Below are 13297 nucleotides of genomic sequence, written 5' to 3'. Positions count from 1 at the left end.
CCTCCTCTCTAGCTCGGCTTCTCTACCTTTTCTTTCTCCGCCTGTTTCCGTCCTCCGTTCTCGTCCTTCGTACGCGACGATCCTACTACTCATATCTCTTTCTAATTTTTTCAATTTATTTTTCTTCTCTCTTGTTTATTTCCTTTTTCTTGTTCTCTTATTTTTTTTTCTTTTCTTTTCTTTGTTCTGGTTCTACTTTTTTTTTTCTTTTTTTATTCGTCTTCCTCATGAACAAATTTGTAATTTTATCGTTCTTATTATCATTTAATAATATCCGCGTATTAGAATTAATTCACACTTTGTTTGATTACTTGCATTATGTTACCTTCAAATGAAAAGACGTTAGACACTAAGAAAATAACATTTAATTTAGATCTATTATAACGTGTATAACGAGTATCGTTAAATAAAGAATATTTGTTTTTATCAACGAGTGGGAAGATTTCGAGCAACTAAGACATCGTTAATAAGATTACACGTAATTATTTCACTTATAATAACACTAGAAGATATCCTCGAGTTTTATGTTCTTAAATACCGAGAATTGAGAAAACAGAAAGACTTGATTAGATCTTTTCACGAGTAAAACAAACTCTATGAAATTTTTATCGTCGATAGAATATCAACATATATGTAACTAATAACATTTCTTGTTACTTCAGTTTTTCTTTTTTTTTCCTTTTTTTCTTTTTAAAATTTACTATTGTTTATATAATATTCGTTTTTATAAAATGAACACACCGTGTAATATCTCTCGAAGAACAATATGAATATTAATTAACATTAGCTATTTAGAATCTAAAGAAATTGGACAACAAGGTTCCACGTGTATTCGCAAGGCCGCGAACGTTTAAAGAGCATCATCTTTCACGAGGAAAAAAAGGAAGAAGAATTGGTGAAGAGACGCGTGCCTCCTATAACCGTGTAAGTTTATTACATATGTACAGTTAGAAAAAGGAACGTGGAAGCTAAGCGAACTGTGAGTATTAGAACGAACGAGGGGAGAAATTGAGAAAGGAAAATAACGCTCGAGAACTGGGCAGTGGAACTTTTGATAGTGTTGAAAGAATAGATTCCATTGTCAGATATATATACATACATCATATATATATTTGTATGTATATATATATATATATATATATATATATATAAATATATATATATACACACCTGTATAGCGGTCTATCGAGAAATTCGTGGAAAGTAGCACGCCATATGTGCGAAAGGCATCTGGCGAATTAGCAACGAACAAATCTCTAACTTCTCGTTTATCATCATCGATACATCGGTCATCGACTTTTCTGACATATTTCAATATATGCCAGAAACCATTCGAAATAATCATACGTCGTTTATTATTCGAGTTTGTCTCATGCTTAGGAAGAAGAGGACGTTTCAAATAATTGATTTAATAAATATTCCTAATAAAATTCTTCATTCAATGGTTAACGTGAAATTTTTTATTCGTCAATTCATGACGAATTACATGTTCGTAGGTCTGTGTGTGTCACTCGGTTGCAAAAATAATTCGAAAGAAATTTTTCATTATTATTTAATAGGAATAAATCGTTATTGTCATTCGTCAGCATGATTTCTTAAAGTGAAAATAATTGATCCCAACAATATTCTTAATCATAATTTTTCTTCGATTATTCATACGAGTTACACGCTCGAAAGATAAATAGATGGAGATTATTGTTATTCTTTTGCAAAAATATTTCGAAAGAAGTTCTTAATTTGTATACACTCAATAAAGAAAAAAATATCGTAGCTATTCTTCACCGTCAAGGTTTCAAGGATGATCTTTCAAAGATGTAAACAATATTCCTAATCAAACTTCATATATTCGATAGTTCACGTACTAACATATTAGAAAGATTTACATAACTATGTTTTCAAAAAATATTTCGAAAGAAGTCCTTTCGTACATATAAATATGTACATTCAACAAGAGAAATCATAGTTGTCATCGTAAAGTCAATTGGAATCATATCGAATAAAAGAAAAGATAAGACTTCGATGGTACATCGTCAAAAACGCACTTTCACATTTTTTAAGTTTCGTAGGAGAGTATATATACACATACATATATCCTGATAATTATCCCGGAACGCAAGAATATTAATGTCAGTATTTAGACGCGAAACATCTCTTGCGAGTGTCATTGTCTCCTTCGTAATTGCCATCTCGGAGAACAATCATTGACTCGTAGAGACGTTGATTGTACCGAGAAGAAACGTCATAATCGAGCTTTCCTTTCTTTCAAAACGTCCATCCTCGTCGTCCCTCGTTTGGTTCATCATTTTCTTTCCACATCGGAGACCCACCCATGTCGACTTGTTTCTCGTTTGATATTATTCTATGTTAAAAATCAACAAGAGAAAAAAGAGAAAGAGAGAGAGAGAGAGAGACCGAAGGAACGTGAATATGTACTTATTTCGTCCTGAAGAATATTTTGCAGGAAAGCACCGTTTATTATACTCGCGTTCATGGTAAGAAGAAATAAACATCGACGATTTAATTTCAAAAGGTCAAGCTCCTCATAGCGTGTCCGGTACACGGAAGCATATCGCATATCGTTGGAAGACGGATGACCTTAGGTAGGTTTCAGACCTTTGCTCTTAAACACCGGCCAAACGTACCAGTATCCAGCCACCTATCTTATATTAAGCTTCTTCTCTTAGTAAGCTGTCCATTTCGTTAGATAGATAAAAAATCTAATCCTTCTTATTTTCTTTATTATTATTATTATTATTGTTATTCTTATTGTTACTGTTATTGTTATTGTTATCGTTATTATTCTTATTCTTATTGTTGTTATTGAAATTATTATTATTATTATTATTATTATTATTATTATCGTATTGTTATTGTTATTATCATTGTGATTGGTACTGTTCCTATCGTTGTCGTTGTTATTGTTGTTATAATTACTAAGAAAAGATAAATTCTATTCAAATTCTTACAAGTTTAATTTATTGTATAATTAAAGTCGATAGCAATACTTAAATTAGATAAGAAGAGTTATTAGATACTATACTTAGAGAATATTTGATACTTATAGTTTTCTTATTAAGTAAGCTATGCTGCCAAGCGACAATAATCCGTGTTTATCGCTACATCTCCGTATCGATTATAAGCGAGATCGTAGGTCTACAGAAAGAGAGAGAGAGAGAGAGAGAGAGAGAGAGAGAGAGAGAGAGAGGGAAAGAGAGGTAGAGAGAGAGAGAGAGAGAGAAAGAGAGAGAGAGTTCTTAGGAAAGAGAAGAAGAAGCGTGCATCGCGATATGCTTTGCTATTCCTTCATCTACCTTCTTCAATCGTCCATCTTGATCACCGTTTGACCCGTCAAATACGTTAAAGATTTTCAAGAAGTTCATTAAGATCATAGAAATGTTCTCGTTTTATTCACAAATCGATCGAAATGAATTTTTAATTTTCATTATGATAAAACTATTTGCAAAATGATTGAAATATATTTAAAAAAGAGAAGAAAGAAAGAGAAAGAAAGACGTGATAATTAAGTTTCTTTTGAAGTAGTCCTATTTCTCTCTCTCTCTCTCTCTCTCTTTCTCTCTCTATCTGTCTATCTGTTTCTTTCTCTCTTTTTCTCTTTCTCTTTCTCTTTTTTCCCTCTCTCTCTCTCTATTTCTTGAATAAAAGACCTTCGTCCAGATTACGATGGTCGAACGTTACGTCACATTACCACGTTACAAGCAAAATCATTCTCCTCCTTCGGAACTCACACTTATTGTGGTGAGATAATACCACAATTACTGTATATTTTTTACACCGACCGAGAGAAACCACGACCGCTGATTTTACCTTCGCGAAAAAGAACCACAAAGAATCTTTCTAAAAGAGAGATGATATCTCCAAAAGTGTCGAGATCTCGTAGACGTGGGAGTTGCCAGAATAAAACGTACGTTTTGTGAATCAAAGCCATGGTTGTTTCTTCAAGAAAATGCACTCAACGATTATAGTAATAATAATTTATTACACGTCGATTTGCAAAGTGTTCTAATTTAATCGAGTATATATTCGTTGATAATTTCAAATATTCGAAAAGAATTTTTTTTTCATACTTCATTTTTTTTCTTTTTATTATTTTTAAAGAATTTCCCCCGAATTATTATATTTAACTATTTTTCTTTTTACAGACAATAAATAAATTTTTAAATAAATTTTAATATTGGATAATCCGTGCTATGAATATTTCGTATATTCTCTGATAATTTCGATAATATTCGATCAGAATTTTTTTTTTTTTTTTTAATTTTTTTTTACTTTTACAGAAGTCCAGTAAATTGTTATATGTAATTTTCTTTATATAGAATTTATAATAAACTTTAATATTTTATGAAGTAGGATACATTTCGCAATATTTCGTTTAACAGCTGGTATTTTAGTGTCTCTCGAGTAAATTTCAAAAAATTTCAAATATTCGAAAAGAATTTCTTTTACATACTTTTTTCTTTTTATTATTCTTAACTTTCTACTGAATTATTATATTTAATTTTTTCTATACAAACAATATCTATAATAAACTTTAATATTATATTATCCGAATCGCGCTATGAATACTTTGTACTTTCGTTGATAATTTCAATAATACATTACAAGAATCTTTTTTTTAGTTTTTTTTTTTACTTCTTTTTATTTCTTATACTTTCTAACAAATGTTCGTTAAATTATTATATGTAATTTTGTTTATAGAGAATTTATAATGAACTTTAATATTTTATGAAGTAAGATATACTTCAACAGCTGATACTCGAGCTAGTTTTCGTTTAATAGCAAGTATTTTAGTGTCACTCGAGCATACTTCCTTTCGTACTTTCGTCTCAGGTATAACACGTGACACTATTCGCTTTGTTAGTGCGTAACCACGAATAGACGATTGAAGCACGCGTGCCGAAACGTGCGTCTTTTCACAACGATCGAGTTATGCGCTAAACTCACATGAGTCGATCGTTACAGGTAGTAAGTACTTCCTAACGTACGAACTTTTACTCACTTTTAACCCTGCACATCGAGCTATATGTATAACTTCGAGAATTGTGCCTCGAAAATTGCGAAATATATTATGTATACCTACACATTACGTGTGTGTGTGTGTGTGTGTATGTATAATCTATTACGTATGCATTTTACAATATGTATGTGTGTGTGTGTGTGTGTATATGAGAATGCGAGAAATCAATCTTTCAACGGCAATTCATCCTGCTTTTCGATAGATGCGCTCGAGATAAACTCGTCAAGTCATTTATATTCTCAACTCACACGAGTCACTTTCGCTCGATGATTTCTTTTACTTCTTATTTAACATCTCGATTCTTATCTCTTTCTCAGCGTCCGAGCGCAACGCGAAATCGATCGTGAAAAGGAAAAATAATATAATATCGTGTGCGAGGTGAGAACTTTTTTTTATCTATTCCCTTTCTTTTTTCTGTTTTCCTTTTTTTCTTTTTTCTTTTTTTTTTTTTTTTAATTTTTTTCTTCTTCGTCCTACTGCTATTTCACTTTATTCACATTCTTTCGCAACGATCGTAATATCTGCTATTGCCTTTTCTTACGTTAATTTATTAGACCGAACGTAACAATTTAATATTGTCCTCATACTTGTATTTTTTCGATTTAAGAATGATTGGACAATAAGTATGTTGCTATATCGATCATAGATCATATAAATGTTAAATTTACCGATTAAGATATTTCTTATATTTAAGGATTATGTCATAGTTCTTACATATGACAACCTATATTTGGGTAGTCGATATTATTTGTGATCGTATGTTCGTATTCGTGTATGTATACGTATACATGTGTTCGTGTTGGTTTTTTAATTGTCATGCATAACAGCAAACAGGTTTCATGGTATATAGTTCTACATGCATATACCATCAATATTCGAAGTTCTTGAATAATATCTACGAATGTTTCGTAAATAATTTACCATAAATACCCCATAAATAAGAGTCCAATGGGGAGAAAAATTCGAAGAACGTTTGCATTCATCAGGATCATTATTAAATTAAAAATGATTTTTTTCAACAAGTTATTGAAGATATATACCTTTGTCCAACATTATTGAATTCGTCGTATTGTCACCTACAATATACCGTAGAAAAAGTTATATGGTGCTATTTAAAAGAAATGAAAATGTCATCGATTTTTTATTGAAAAATAATATTTTTACAATTTTTATTTTTGTAATTTGTTGACAATTGAGTCAATGAATGATCATTTTTTATTTTAAGCTTCTTTTGTCACACTACCAAAAATACGCAAAAAAATCATGGCAACCGTTAGACGAAACACACTATATATTATATTGTATATTATACGTTAACACTAGATATGGTATAGTCTATATATAAACTATAATCGTATTTCACATCGTGAAAAAACATTATTGAATAAGCAAAAGAAGAATATAACATGCTTAATCAATCATAAAAACAAATGTATACCATAAGATTTCCTTTAATCATTCGAAATTTTTCTTTTCTAAGCTATCTTATCGAAAGTCTATTTATAAATATCTACTTATATAATATCCAAGAATCATTGATCCATAGAAGTAAACTTTATAAATTCCTAGTTCATCCAAAGGAAATAAAAACATCTTGTATTTGAGGTATTTATAATAATAAAAAAATTATAGATCGTTGGGTCAACGATTTAGCAAAATGATGGATATATAAAGCCAGTGGAACGTCGTTATTTGCCATAGTTACCGATCGACGATCACATGGCCATTGACACCCTTTGCAGTAGGCCGACGGTGTTCCGCGTGCTCGGCGTGTCTTGTGATCAGAACACCGTGCAATCGCTTCTGATCGACGGAATATATAGACGATCGACATGGTTTTCTTTCTCTTTCTCTCTCTCTCCCCCTCCCTCTCTCTCTCTCTCCCTCTCTCTTTTCAAATGCAATGTCGCTTTTACGTACATATATGTTGTATGTACTTACATAGATACTATTAACATGTAAGCGTCTCTATGCACATATGCCGTTGTTCTCGAGCTAGTAGATACTCGTAAATATAATACTTGGAGCCGGCTCTGTGGCTACTAAATTATGCGTGTCCGAGTCGAGCCGGTTATTAAAAATTTCCGATGCTAATCCGCGAGCTGATTCGCGAGAAAACGTTCTTTGCGCTTCAACCTCACGTCCTTCTCGTTTCTACGCCGTTACGAATGATGCAGGATTACGTAAAGGATTTAATATTACTTTATCGCGAACTTCGCCGTGTGCGATCTCTTTCCATCGGAATTTTTCCAATGGTACGAAAGAGAAATAGATAAAGATAGATAAATAGATAGATAGATAGAGAGGAGAGAGAGTGGAGGGAAAGAGAGCTACAAGGTAATCAGAAACGTTAATTAACATTCATCCTTTAGCAACGTGAAACACGAGTAATCAACGTGCAAACGTTGTTTTCATTCAATCGTCTAGATCATTTTAGATATTATTTCGAATCACTTTTAAAAATCTTAAAAAAAAAAAAAGAAAAATACTGTTCTATAGGTTAACTTTCGAGAACGAATAAACAATAGTTGAGCTGATGAGGTAATCGTTAATTTCGTAAAAATTCGTAAAAGCGAGGAAGGAGCAAATACTACATGATTCCAGACATAACCATCAAATTATTACGTTAAGTAAGTTCGAAGCGAGAGTCGAGTATTAGTTAGGCACGTTTTCATTACGTTTCAACGAGTCCTACTATGTATGGATTACTTCGCATGGTCCTCTATTATCTATGCATGTTACGTTGCAATAGACTTTGTGCATATCAATACTTGTATAGTATTTCAAGGACGAGAACGTCACAATTATTAACGATAGCAACAGTGTAATATCAATTATACGATATCGTATCGAATTATTCGTGTAAACCTAAGGAAAAGAAAGAGATACGAAATGAATCTAAGAAATAATGATAGAGAGAAAAAGAGAGAGAGAGAGAGAGAGAAAGAGAGAATGACGTAAAATAAGAGCAAAGAAAGAAAGATAGAGATAGTAAAGAGAAAATAAGATAACTCGATGTGAATTTGTAGTCTTCCTTCGTAACTTTAACAGAACATTCATGCGAACTGGATCTAGTTGGGTGGAGTTTACTATCGTGACAGATCTCAGAACGGAAATGTCGTCGACGAGGATCTTCACAGTCACATCTGTGACGAACATCCGGCTCCAACGAAGTTAAAAGAAAGAAAGAAAAAAAAAGAAAAAGGACTTAGTATACATCAAACGGCAATACGATTGGACAGAGTGAAATAAACGCAAATCGATGTCGTCGCGATTGGTTCTATTCGCGCGGTAAACGTCGCGGTTTCTTTTGATCCGTTCTTCGATATATCGCTGTTAGGTGTATACACACGCGTATAAGAGGAGGGATCGAGAGCGATCTCGACGCTGTCGCTTGGTTCGTCGAATCTTGAGTGTTCTCCTGGAGAGAACGTCCTTTGAGATCCTCTCGATTATCTTTTTTCCTTCTTTTCCTTGTTTTTTTTTTTTCTTTCCTTTTATATCAATACGCACGCACGTAACGTATTAATTTCAATTTGTACTTGTAATATTTAAAAACGTAATTCTTCGATAATCTTTCGCAAATTTTTTTCTTTGAGCTCATAAAATTGTTAATTAAAATCATATAAAAAAAATGCCAATTTTCATTTTTTGTTTTATTTTGTTTTGTTTTCGACATCTATTTCTTACACAAACATTTATAAATAGTTTTATGTAATACCATATTTATAAAAATGGTAAATAGAGAATCTTTCTTCTAAGTAAAATTTTCCCAGAATTTATTTGAAGTTGACGAACGTGCTATAATATTCGATAAGCTTTAAAGATAGAATAAAATTCGTTATAATAATTCGATATAAAATATAATTTTAATGTATAAAAATGATTATAATATAAATACGTAAATAATTATCCCCATCGAGATCGAAAGATTTCTTCTTCTTCAAGAATTAATTCCGCGTTTTTTTCTCGTCTATCGAGTATAGCGTTCGTCGTGAACATACACAAATAAGCAAGGATCAGAAGTTAGCAAGACGAAGATCGAAGATCGATGAAGGGATCGAGGAGATCGATATTGTGCCTTCTTGCTTGCTTGGTTACTTGCTCACTTATTCGCCGTGTTCGGGCGAGGCTCTAAAGTCTACGACGAGGAGACTTAAATCAATCACGGTAATTAACGCGCGCTTTGTACCGCTAGAATGGAGATTAGAATGTTCTTATTGCACGATAAGTTGTGCGAGCACGATACGCGTTCTCTATGTGCAGCCTGAACTGTACGCTTCTCCAATCTCATCTAACTCTTGAGATCGAGAGGATCGACATCGAGATCGAGATCGTGATCGTGATATTTCGCGACTCGATGAGGTCGATATAATGTCTGTGAAAAATCTCTTCTCGATTTTATCGATCGTTCAACCGTGGCACTGATTTCATAACGAGCATCAATACTGTTATCGGATCCAGTGAAAGCGAAATATGTTGGATTGAAACAAACGAGACAGACAAAAAGAAAGAAGGAGAGAGAGAGAAAGAGGAAGAGACAGAGAGAGAGAGAGAGAGGGAGAGAGAGACTCTTCAGTAAGAGAAACATGACAGGTGTCTGCTCGGAAGCTATCCGCATTGAAGTATACTTCTACCTAACTTGAAAAGAGACGATCTCGATGACGGTCGACCTTTCCGATTATGCGAGAACTTTCTCATTTCTCACGATCGTACGTCCTCGAAATCGGAAAGACTCTTCGTCTCTCTCTGTCTCTCTCTCTCTTTCTCTCTCTCTCTCTCTCTCTCTCTCTCTCTCTCTCTCTCTCTCTCTTTCTTTAGCGCACTCGTCGCCTTCCTTCTTTCTCTGTTAAGCTCGTTAAAAGAACTTACTATAATAAGAAATCATCGAGAAGAAAAAAAGAAACATGTTCACAAACATGTACCCCATTCGTTCCTAGTCTTCGCCCTTAGGGAATATAACCGTAATCCTTCTATTCCATTCTATCCGAGAATCCACGAACCGTAACGCCGGTTGACAAGCTTATCAAATTGTATAGCTATTTGCGATTCTCATTACACGCATTACAATGGAAGAGACTCAGTGATATCTATCATTGTACACGCACGAGACTAAAGGAATAGAATCGCGTGAAAGCGCGGCTTTACTATCGTAGAAATCTACCTTCGAATCATTTCAGAAAGCTATTTCTAAACCGATCGAATTTTACGATTCGATCGTACGTATCAAACTGAAAATTATTCGTTCCAGGTTGTTACCTTCTTATCTGTATCAAATCGATCCGCCCATTCGACTTTTCGATTAACATCATTGACGATAAGTTCTTTCCTTTTTTCTTTTCTTTTCTTTTCTTTTTATTTTATTTTATTTTATTTTATTTTACTTTATTTTTTTTTTTTTTTTAATAATTCCTCTAATATCTATTTCCGTAATATTCTTCTTTGTATCAGTTCTAAGAATATTTATTATTCTTTCTTTCGCAATTAACATTCAGGATAATCGGTCTTTCTAAAATGCTTCTAATATCTTTCTATTTTCTATCATTTATACTAATTCTAAGAACATTTTTTTTCAGATAATCATGGTTTCGTTAGTTCGACGACGATTTTCACCAAGAATTACAACTTCCAACGATTCCTGTAGTGTTGTTTTTCCGCGAAAGTTATCAATGGCCGCACGAACGCGAGAAAAGATGTGTGTATTCAAGCACGTAAGTGACTACGTGTACGTATGTATGTGTACGTCGTAAGGATCTTTAAACGGCACCGGTGCTCCCCAGAAAACAAGTGGTCTAGCCAGTTGAACAAATTACCTACACTTATTCCAGTGGTACGTAAACGAGAAGAGTCCGGGACGTCTTCATCAGAATCATCTATCTCTTTCTCTTTTTCTTTCTCTCTCTTTCGCTCTCTCTTTTTCTCTCTCTCTTTTTCTTTTTCTCTCTTCCTCCATAAACTTTGAAAAAGATTCGTCATGGAATATAACGCAGTAAAATTCGAAACGACTGATTTTTATTCACACCGATCTTTCTTTTAAATTTCATCGAATCGTTCAAAAAACTTTCAATGATTTGTAATAAGTAATGACGTTACTAAGAAAAAGGATTAATTCGTGATTTATTTGACAAAGGTATTATTTAATAAATTATACGAAATACATTTATGGAAAATCTATGATATTAATCTTCGAAAATTTATTTCTTGTCTTTATCTTTTTAGATTTCGCGAAGTTAACATATGTAATCTTAACTCGAATGAAACTTCAATCTCCGAGCAAATGGAAAAGCACATGTCCCGTAATAACATAAAGGTCACTAACCGGAATGGGAAATACGAGGAGAGTAGAGATAGTTCAGAATCTCAAGTTGTTCTTTATTTTCATCGTTTTTAAACTATCGTTCTTATTCCCTTTTTTTTAGGAAGAAGGGATGGGTATATAAGTATTATCTGATAGTTCATACTATACGCTATGGTTTGTCGTTGTTCAAACGCAGAACTCAGGTTAGTGTTGCTCCATATTCTTAGACTTTAGCTTTCGAAGGAAAGAACGAGATAATACCGTGCGAATACGGGTTTTACTTTCGTAGCTCGAAGATATCGACGTCTCTCTGGCATGCCACTTACCTTGGAGACTGTATTCTCGTTCTACCCACGTAAAGAAACAAGACGGTCGATGTTAGACGTCTTCTTCGAACATAAATTTCGAGTATATATTGAAAGAATATAATTGTTCTGTTGAATTTTCAATGAGCATCGTATAAAAAATTGATCCTACGTTATTAAACGAGCTATCCTTCTGTATTCGTCAATATTATCTTGAAAATGTGTCTAAGAGTTTTAACATATTTGAATGAACCTATCGTTTTTGGATAGGAGAAAGCGATTTAACTAGGTCTTTTAACTTTGAAAGAACTCGTTTAGGGCGATTAAATAATCAGATAAAGTTTAAATGATTTTATCATTACACACTGTAGTCGCCACGATGCGCTACGATATTTGTTAAATTTCATATGACTGTCTTAGTTATAAAAAAAAAAAGTTATCAATATAAACATATGGAAATAATTTTTTCATTAGAAAACGCGCTACGCGGATAATTAACGTAATTTCATACGGCTTGCTTAGCTAGATATAGATGTACGATTTTTATTGAAATTTATTCAACTATAAGAAATATGTCTACATAGACGCACTATGAGACGTCGAGATTTCAATTTTATTAAGAAGAACATGGCGCTGTTCGAAGAAGAGCAAGTATGGAATGCTGTGCATTGCCTTTTTCCGAGTCAAGAGGTGAAGCAATTTGAAAGTCCTGCTACCATCAGAGAATCCACGTCACTCCTGTAATGTTCTATGGAAAGAAGTGTTGGAACATCATGGAAGTAAATCCGAATGTAACTATATGAAACTCGACTGGCAATTACCCCGACAGCATAGAGGACTTCAACATTTTAGTCGAATAACTGTAGGACAAATTTTTCAATATTTTTGTCATCCTCTTTTACCAAGCAAATGATGCTCGGTCTTCGAAATATTTAATTTTAAATAAAAATCACCTAGAAAATAAGTAAGTTAATGTCTGATATCGAAACGTTTTTTTTTCTTTCCTTTTTAATAATATAATTAACAATAAATATGTTCGTTAAGAAGTGTGAAAGTGTAAATATTCATTATAAATCCTAATGAGTTATGTTAAATGTATAATAATTTTGTATAATGATCATGGAGAGAAAGATAGAGATAGAGAAGCTTTTCTTGATCGAAGAATAGATAATAAAGAGCGAGTTACGGTTTAATATCGTAATATCTCATCCGGTTTCCGATTAGTCGACTACTCGGACTCATCTCGTTCGTCACGGAGAAACGAACGATCCCCAGTTGGTCGGTCATCGAGGCGTGGGATTGACTCTCGTATTAGCTTAGCTACGACGAGAGATTTCTAACGATAGCTGACCAATACTCGTAGTTTGCGCAACTCGCTTGTTAAAACGACCTACGTTTTATCGGTCCTACGTAGACTACACTTTTCTCTTTTTACAAGGTGCGTCTTCGGTCATAATAAGAGGAGTCCTTGCGAGGGTGTGACGTTCCACCTTTCTTGCGCGATGCGACCTACTCGCGAAGAACATGAAGATTAGAAGTTTGCATTACGCTAATTGCGACACGGCTAACGCCTCTCGACTTTCTTATACTTACTCGTCCGACTTACGGCTCCGTTTCAAACTATCCTTCTAATTAACTAAAAAGCACATACTATGTGAA

At 33.4% G+C, this 13297-nt stretch overlaps 1 long non-coding RNA gene across 1 annotated transcript; it reads left to right on the top strand.

Moving 5' to 3' along the window:
• The first annotated feature begins 8907 nt into the window (after nucleotides 1–8907).
• Nucleotides 8908–12585, top strand: LOC124423790. The gene is made up of 4 exons (XR_006942161.1): nucleotides 8908–9205; nucleotides 10612–10865; nucleotides 11255–11536; nucleotides 11623–12585. It is a non-coding gene; the product is annotated as an uncharacterized LOC124423790 (long non-coding RNA).
• The last annotated feature ends 712 nt before the right edge of the window (nucleotides 12586–13297 follow it).

Source organism: Vespa crabro, chromosome 1 (assembly GCF_910589235.1).
Source record: "Vespa crabro chromosome 1, iyVesCrab1.2, whole genome shotgun sequence".
NCBI classification, from domain to species: Eukaryota; Metazoa; Arthropoda; class Insecta; order Hymenoptera; family Vespidae; genus Vespa; species Vespa crabro.
The sequence above is the reverse complement of the archived record's forward strand: the minus strand, read 5'-3'. Positions and strand labels throughout refer to the sequence as shown.